The following is an 8,494-nucleotide window of genomic DNA, read 5'->3' as shown; positions in this document are numbered from 1 at the left end:
TAATAAAATTACAATTTTTAATCAAATAAAATTTTGTGTTATTATTTCTAATGATTTTATTTTAGAATAAGGTGTCTCTTAATTTTTTATTTTTTTCTTTCTATCATCATTAATAACAAAATCAATTTATATTTATAACCATATAACTAGAGTTAGAGTTAGGAATAAAGGTCGAGCTTGGAGGCCCTGTTTAAATAAAGGTTTAGGCTTTAAAATTATTTTTTTTAAAGTAACCGGGCTTGAGGGCTTGGCCCTAATAAGCCCTATAAAAAAGGGCTCAAACCTGGGCAAAACCCTCCAAGCTCGGTTAATTTTTTTAAATAATATAAAATAATAGTGTAAAAGTAAAATGTGATTTTTTTTGTCCAGTCCAAACCTCACCCTTATGTTAATGACTTAATGTAAACTGTAAAGCATGTTTGTGTTTTTTATTATTAATTTAAAAAAAAAAATTTGCCAATCCAAACTGAAGTTTGCATTTTCGAACCTCACTCTCACTCTCTCAGCCACGTGCCTCAATCCTCACACAGCTCTCAGCCTCTCACACAGTGAACCCTAAGTCCTCACGCCATCGCCATCACTCTTCTGCCTCATGCCGATGCTGGATCCCTCGCCCTTGCCCTCGCCCTTGCTCCTCTACCTCACAGAGTCATAGTCTCACACCTCTTGTTCTCGTTCCCCTGAATCTACTCATATTTCCTTCTCTCCTTCTTCTCTGTTGCAGCTTGTCGACCGTCGCAGCTCCCTCGATCATCTGAATCTCCATCTCCTTCTTTTTCGTCTTGCTCGTCTCGTCTATACTCTGCTCTCCTTCAGACCTTCATGCCTCACGTCTCTGCTTCTTGAATCTTGTCTCTCCTAGTCGACGTCTCTGCTTCTTGAATCTTGTCTCTCCCAGTCGCTCCTCTCGGCTTTCACAGGTTAGTCAATTTCCAACATATCATAGTTTTTTAATTATACATAACCGTGACTTAATCAGTTAATCATCTACCTGATTAACTTTATTTAATTTTTTGACTTGGATTATATCATAGAAAATAATTTATTCACTTGATTAAATAACAATGCTGTCTATCTTTGCTTTGATGTTGTGTCCTAATTTTTTGTAAAATGGTGATATGATGCTGTTGGTCTGAGTTTTGATGCGTGGTTTTTAATTTTGATAATGTGGTTTATGCTTGTTTGCACAGTATGTCATCCTTTAATGCCAAGAGTAATGAAACTAGTAAGAAGTCAGTTGAAGGGGATGGTAAAAGAGAATCAACTCCCACCCAATTTACTACATGTAGTCTAAAACCACCTAAGAAAGCAAAAGGTTTGACTTCAGATGTTTGGAGATCTTCTCTCGAGTGGTTAATGAAGAGGGGGTAGCAAAGGCTAAGTGTAATAGTTATGAAACTGTGTAGCATGTAGTGAAAATTATGGCACTTCACATTTGAGTCGTCATATTAAGTAATGTGTAACTCTTCCAAAGTTCCACAATGTAAGTTTGATGATGTTAGATAATCAAGGCAATATAAGATCTAGACAAATCAATAATCTACGTATAAGGGAGTTGTTGGGATGTTGATTGTTGCACATGATTTGCCATATTCTTTATTGAATTTCCTCTGCTTAGGGAGTTACTTAAGAAATGTAATCTTGATACTAAGCTTATGAGTAGAAAGACTGTGTGTCAGATGTTAGAAGATTGTATGAGGTATAAAAGGACAAGTTAAAAGTGATGTTATCAAAGTGTCCTATTAAAATATGTTTGATCTCTGATTATTGGACTTCTATAACATCCGAGGGTTTATATTTCTTAACAGCACATTTTGTGGGATGAAAATTAGAAGCTTAATAGTAGGATACTTTATTTTTGTAAAATGGAGGCTTCACATTTGGATATAAATTAGCCAGTAAAGTTTTTGAGAGCATAAGTGATTGGGGGATTGAAAAGAAATTTTTACAATTACTTTGGTAATACATCTACAAATGATTGTATGGCTAAGATCTTGAAAGAGAGATTGATTTTGCAAAATAATTTGATTTGTGATGGAAAATTCTTTCATGTGAGGTGTTGTGCACATATCTTGAAACTTGATAGTTCAAAAAAGTTTGAAAGTGACAATGCTGCAATAAATAAATCCGAGACAGCATTAAATATGTAAGATGTCTGAGTTCAGGATGAAAATTTTCAAGCAATTTGTTGAGCAAGTTGGCGGTATTGATACCTCAATGGGATTGTGATTAGATGTGCCTACTAGATGAAATTCTACTTATGACATGCTTGAAAGTGGAATTAATATAAAAGAGCTTTTGTTTACATGTCTTGTCATGACATTAATTTTAAGCATTCTTATCAAATGAAGAGTGGAAGAGAGTTGAAAGAAGAAATGTGCATTTTTTTACAACACCATTGCAATGATTATAACTTTGATTTCTGGCACATTCTATACAACCTCCAATATGTATTTTGGACAAATAGCAAAAGTTAAATTTTGTTGAATGATGCCATTAGCAATCGTGATCCTGTGATTTCTAGTATGGCAATTAGAATAGAGGATAAATTTGACAAGTAGTATTGGAGTGATTATAGTGTGATCCTTTCAATTGGAAGTGTTTTAATCCACGAGTAAAGCTTGAAGCAATCAAATATTCTTTCTTTGATTGATCCTGTGGATTACTACATGAAAGTTAATAATATCAAAAAAAAGTTGTATTATATCTTTAATCAATACAAAGAGATGGGTGGATTTTTCATTAATATCACATCAGTTCAACTCCAATACAAAGTCAACCAAGCTCAAGCACAGTGGAAGGATGGTAGAGAAGAAGAAGGAACCAACCATGTCTTGGACTCAACTTTATGGTGTAAGTTCTTATTTATCTAATGCACATTATCTCATTACTATTGGTTTATAATCCCTTATTTGATACTTTTTGTTTTATTTTTTAAACATAGGATTTTTTTAATTTCAAGAGTAAGGATGTTTTTTTTGTTAGGAAATCTGAATTGGATTATTATTGGAAGAAGCTTCTCTTGATGGTCACCAATTTCCAAAGTTAGATGTGTTGTATTAGTGGAAGACTAATCAATGACAAGTTCCTAATATTTCAAAGATGGCATGCGATATTTTAAGTATTCTGATCACTACGGTAGCTAGTGAATCGGCTTTTAGTATTGGTTCCTGTGTTCTAACAAAGTATCATTCTAGCCTCCTTCCAGTTAATGTGTAAGCATGATTTGTACTTGAAATTGATTACATGGTTTTCTTCAACCATTATGTGGTAATTTTTGTTTTGTGAAATATTGTCTTGTGATATATGTGAGTGTGTATATTTACTAATAACATAATTTTGTTCATTTTTATTGTAGTTGAGGAGAGAAGAAGTGGTTGAAGAGTATATTGATATTGAAGTCCGATCACTACGGTAGCTAGTGAATCAGCTTTTAGTATTGGTTCCTGTGTTCTAACAAAGTATCATTCTAGCCTCCTTCCAGTTAATGTGTAAGCATTGATTTGTACTTGAAATTGATTACATGGTTTTCTTCAACCATTATGTGGTAATTTTTGTTTTGTGAAATATTGTCTTGTGATATATGTGAGTGTGTATATTTAATAATAACACAATTTTGTTCATTTTTATTGTAGTTGAAGAAGAAGTGGTTGAAGAGTATATTGATATTGAAGTCCCTCCACCTTCAACAAAGTGGATCTACTCTGAGAGTTCTAATGTTTTATTTATAGATGATGAGGATGAAGAGGATTTAGGTTTTGATGATGAATATATATTGTTTAGATTTTCAAACATGTTGTTTAATTTAAAAGATTATGAGGACTTTAATTGTTTTCAATTTCAAAATATTTTAATTAACTTTTAACTTTTAATTTTATTTTAATTTTTTAGATCAAGTCTCTCGGGCCCAACTTTAAACCTTGAACATAAGAGCCAGGCCTCAGAAAAGGGGTTGAAAATGGAAAATCAGGCTTAAGGGCCTTAAGGCCCAGGCCCGCCCATTTTTTCAACTCTACATATGACATAACATGTTTTTATTAGATAATTTATAAATAATATAGTACACCAAATCTATACAGGATTTCTCACAATAATATCTATATGGATAAGATGGAGATTCTATTCTATCACCTATAACTCTTTCCCCCCTCATATAAAGCAATTATTATGAAAAGTATATTTTTCTCTCCAAATTTCTCCTATTTTTCAAAGAGAAAATTTTGGAAAGAAAACATAACGCCCATGCGTTTTTGGCTTCTTTTTTTTATTTTTTCATGTAGATATTGTATTGATAAAGTCTAAAGAGATAACCAAATAATAATGAATGCAATTACGTAAAGATGATATGTGAATTCTAGGCACAATTTTATTTATTTTTATCGTGGTATTCTTTAAAATGTTAAAAAAGAGAATCCAACTTATTTTAGTAGACTGAGTCAAAATAAAATTTTGACATGCATATGGTCGTTTTCTGGGCTGATTTGTTGATGTTGTAAAAAAGGGAAGAAACATTTTCACCTAAAAGATAAACGGAAGAAATATTTTCCTTGCATAAATACAAGTATTATACATAGTTTTTAGTTGCTACGCATAGCAATGAAATTCATATATGAAAAAATAATTAAAAAGTAGTGAATTATCAAAAACTAAAACTGGGCAATTCTTATGTTCAATTTTTGGCTTTCATGCAACACACAAACACACACCATGAAGTGCATCGTATTGTCAAACGAGACGAGAGTATTAAATGAAGAAGAATCATGATTCATGACTGATCTTTTTCATCTTTAATTCCAATCTGTCCATCTTGCGCAATCCATCATCATCCTAGTAAGATCAAGCTATTGGCTAGTGTTTGGATATGCCCACAAATTAATTAGTGTCCTACCGAGTCTTGTAAATGATTATTTTTAATAAGAGGATGCCTATACATATGCAATAAAAAAATGTATAACTTTTGATTTTAATTTTTTTTTTCAATGATCAATTCACTCCATAAGTTTTGACTTAACAACTCAATTTTTATAGTTTTTTTAATTCAATACAGCTCAGTCTTTATAATTTTTTTTTTGACTTAGCACACAATTCAATCATCATAATTAACTAAATTATATTGAACGCAAGACTTTTTTTTCTTAGTGAATTTTTAAGACTCAACTCAAACAATCTTTCTCATACCAAATAATAATGACAATGATAATGATAACCCATGTTTAAATAATATTTATTCACATATATAATACGGATCATAAATGCTTTTATATTATTGGGGATTGGATATGGTGGTGGGGAAGGAATTATCATTCATCAAGCGAGAGCATACATAATAATCCATGCATGCTGGGACCAGAGGCTTCGTTGTAAAGGAAGCAGAAAATGATGAGAGGGACAACCACAAAAACGTAAACATTATATAAAGAAAATAGGGGAAAAAAAGAAATAATAGTTTTCTCTATCCGACTCTATCACGTTAATCACGCTTCTTCATGTTCCTCTCCCCTCCCTTCTCGATCTCTCTGCGAACACGCACTCTCATGACGACTCACGAGTCATTCAAAGAAGAGTTACCAGTTTACTTTGAGTCTTTGACACAACCTAATAGTGATGGAGCCAAGATCCCAAGTCAAATGATGTAATATAATTTAATTTAAAAATTAATAATTACACTAAGATTAAAATTATAATATTAATATAAGTAAATTAATTATCATTTTTAAAAAATTATATTGAACATATTAATACGGTCTCTTATGTAAATATATCTTTTTTATATTTTATTTTAATCATTAAATATTACGTATCTAATAAACTTTTGAGTATAAATATTTTTTATTTAATTCAGGGGTGCAAAATATTAAGAGTAGAGAGTGTAAAGTTGCAAAATTTACGCACCCCACTTATAATTTTTTCCAAAGTGAGGGAGTACATTTGTCCACCCTCATCACCAAGCTAAGTGGCTCCGCTGCTGCAAGCTAACAATATAGGAAAAATTTTAGTGACTTAGTGAGTACTCTTTAATTTAACTAGATTTAATTTCAACTAAAACTTTTAAATTCTAAAATTTCATTGTACATGTAGGGGATTAAAATGAAATTAAAAAGATGACTGAAATAATTTTATTGTTCTTAGTAAAACTAAACATATGAATAACTTGTATAAAAAAATTAATAATTGATGTATGAAAAATGAACAACTGACAATTTGCTACTCTTGCTAATAACATAACACCATTATAAATTTTGCTGGTGTCATGCACATTAGTTGTTCATTTCTGTACATCAGTTGTTCATCTTCCCTCCTTGAGTTGTTTATATGTTTAGTTCACTTATATTTATAATGGAGTTATGCTGTTAATGAGAATCCCAAATTTTATCTATTTTAATGTTTATTTTTTATATATATAGTTGTTAATTTTTTTATACAAGTTGTTCACGTATCTAACTTTATTAAGGACAATAAAATTGTTTCAATAAACTCTTTAATTTTATTTTAGTCTTTCACATATATAGTGGAATTTTAGAATTTTAGAAGTTTTGACTAATTAAATCTGGTTAATTTCAAATCTGGTTAAGGGGTTTCACCAATTTAATGATATCACTTGTATTTCTAACGTTCTTTCACGTTCCTATATTTTGTATGGAAAAAGTAGAAAGCTTTGCATCACAAAATAAAGCAGTTTTGCATACGTTCAGAAAGAAAGGACAGACCCCCAAAAAGCTTAATTTAACAGGTAATAAGTTATACCAATTTAATCAGAAGTCAAGTTTGAGCTCTGAGAAGCATTGGAATTGTCATCTAGAAATATCATGTGCAGCACAATCTAGATAAATTTAGAACTTATTAAGTTCTCTCAACTTGATACAAGATAGGCTCACAATACCGATAATAATCGAAAAGAGGAAGAACGAACAAAGGGAAAAAAGAAAGAAGCCTGATAATTTACAGGAAATAATCTTTGCAAGAATATTAATAACAAAAACACTACACATAAAAATCATCGTCAACCTTTAGGGATGAGCTATACAGCTGGAAGACAAAGCAGTGATTTGAGCTTTTGCAGTGAGAAATGATTATGAGATTAATGTCAAGTCTAAAGTTTAACATGATTGGGAAGAGTTTACACGCACTCGTGTTTTGGCATGATAATTATGAAAGGTAAAGAAGGAGCTTAATTCTAGGTGTGGTCTAATCATTTTCATTATTGTAGGGTCTTGCTTTCTTGGCACAACAATGGGGATAGTGATGAGGAATAATAAAGACGAGGCAACGGAGCAATAAGTGTCTCCTTAGTTTTTCCCTCCCTTCACTACTGTATTATGGATTTTTCACCTAAATTAATCCAGTTAACAATTTGCAGATATCTTTAGTTATTGCTGCATATCGAGGATTCAGACTCGAAATTTCTGGTTAAATTGCATAATCATGTCTTTGATTTTACTATACATAAGGGGAACAAAATTGACTTTATCTTGCAGGTATCGAATAATAGAGGGCTCACTCGCCAACACACTCTTTAAAAAACGGCCAACGCATGACACTCTTTTGGTGCATGCTCCAAAAAACGCACCCTAAGCTTTATTTTCCTTATTAGTTATTATGTCTTTAATATCTCTCTGTCTCTCTCTCTCTCTCTCACACATTAATACATTGACAATCTTTCATTCAATTCACTTTCAGAACACCACTTTTTCAGACACCACCCAAATCACATCACGCTGCTCCTTATCATATATAACATAGTACATAATAAAGAGAGGGCCTTGCTAATGGTGGGCAAAATGGCAGGTGGCAAAGCAGTGAAGGCTAGCTAGGGTTATCCACACTCTGAGTTTTTCGTAATTTGCTGCAAAGATAAGTAGCTGGAGAGCTTTCAGATCTGAATTCTTATAAAGACACATGGAGAGTAACTGACTGATACATATACATATATATATATATGTATGTATGTATGTATAATTATATGTGCTCTGGTCCTTCGGATATCAAGTTATTTCAAATGACACAACAATCCAGAAATCCTTCACAAATCCCGAAGGCATTGAACAGAAGGGTGAGCTTATCACCTAACCCACCAAGCATAAACAAAATCCATCCCTAGTTATCATCAGTTATATTTGAACAGGAGTGAAAAAATACAATCAAATGAGAAGTAATTAAGTTTATAATTAGCATATCGAATTTTCACAAAATCGCATACATAATAGTTCTTGTGGTGGGATATATTTTCCTAGTTTGTGATAAGTTAAATTCCATTACTTGAATCTTGAAGCATGATCCAACCGCTGGAGATCTCTGAAATAACTTTCTCCTACTTATATCTAACCTACGGAATCTGCAGAAAGAATCATTATGCTTTCCATTTCATATGAAGCAGCTGGATTCAGTTTGGCAAAAGTTTACTAAGTGGACCGTAATGCATTTATTATAAAGAAATGAGATTTAGACAGTTGAATAATATCTCTACGTGATAAAATCGATGAGCATATACACAAGA

This window comes from Prosopis cineraria, unplaced genomic scaffold, assembly GCF_029017545.1.
Source record: "Prosopis cineraria cultivar Desert tree isolate PC_DT_omini unplaced genomic scaffold, ASM2901754v1 PC10, whole genome shotgun sequence".
In the NCBI taxonomy this organism is placed as follows: Eukaryota; Viridiplantae; Streptophyta; class Magnoliopsida; order Fabales; family Fabaceae; genus Prosopis; species Prosopis cineraria.
The sequence above is the reverse complement of the archived record's forward strand: the minus strand, read 5'-3'. Positions refer to the sequence as shown.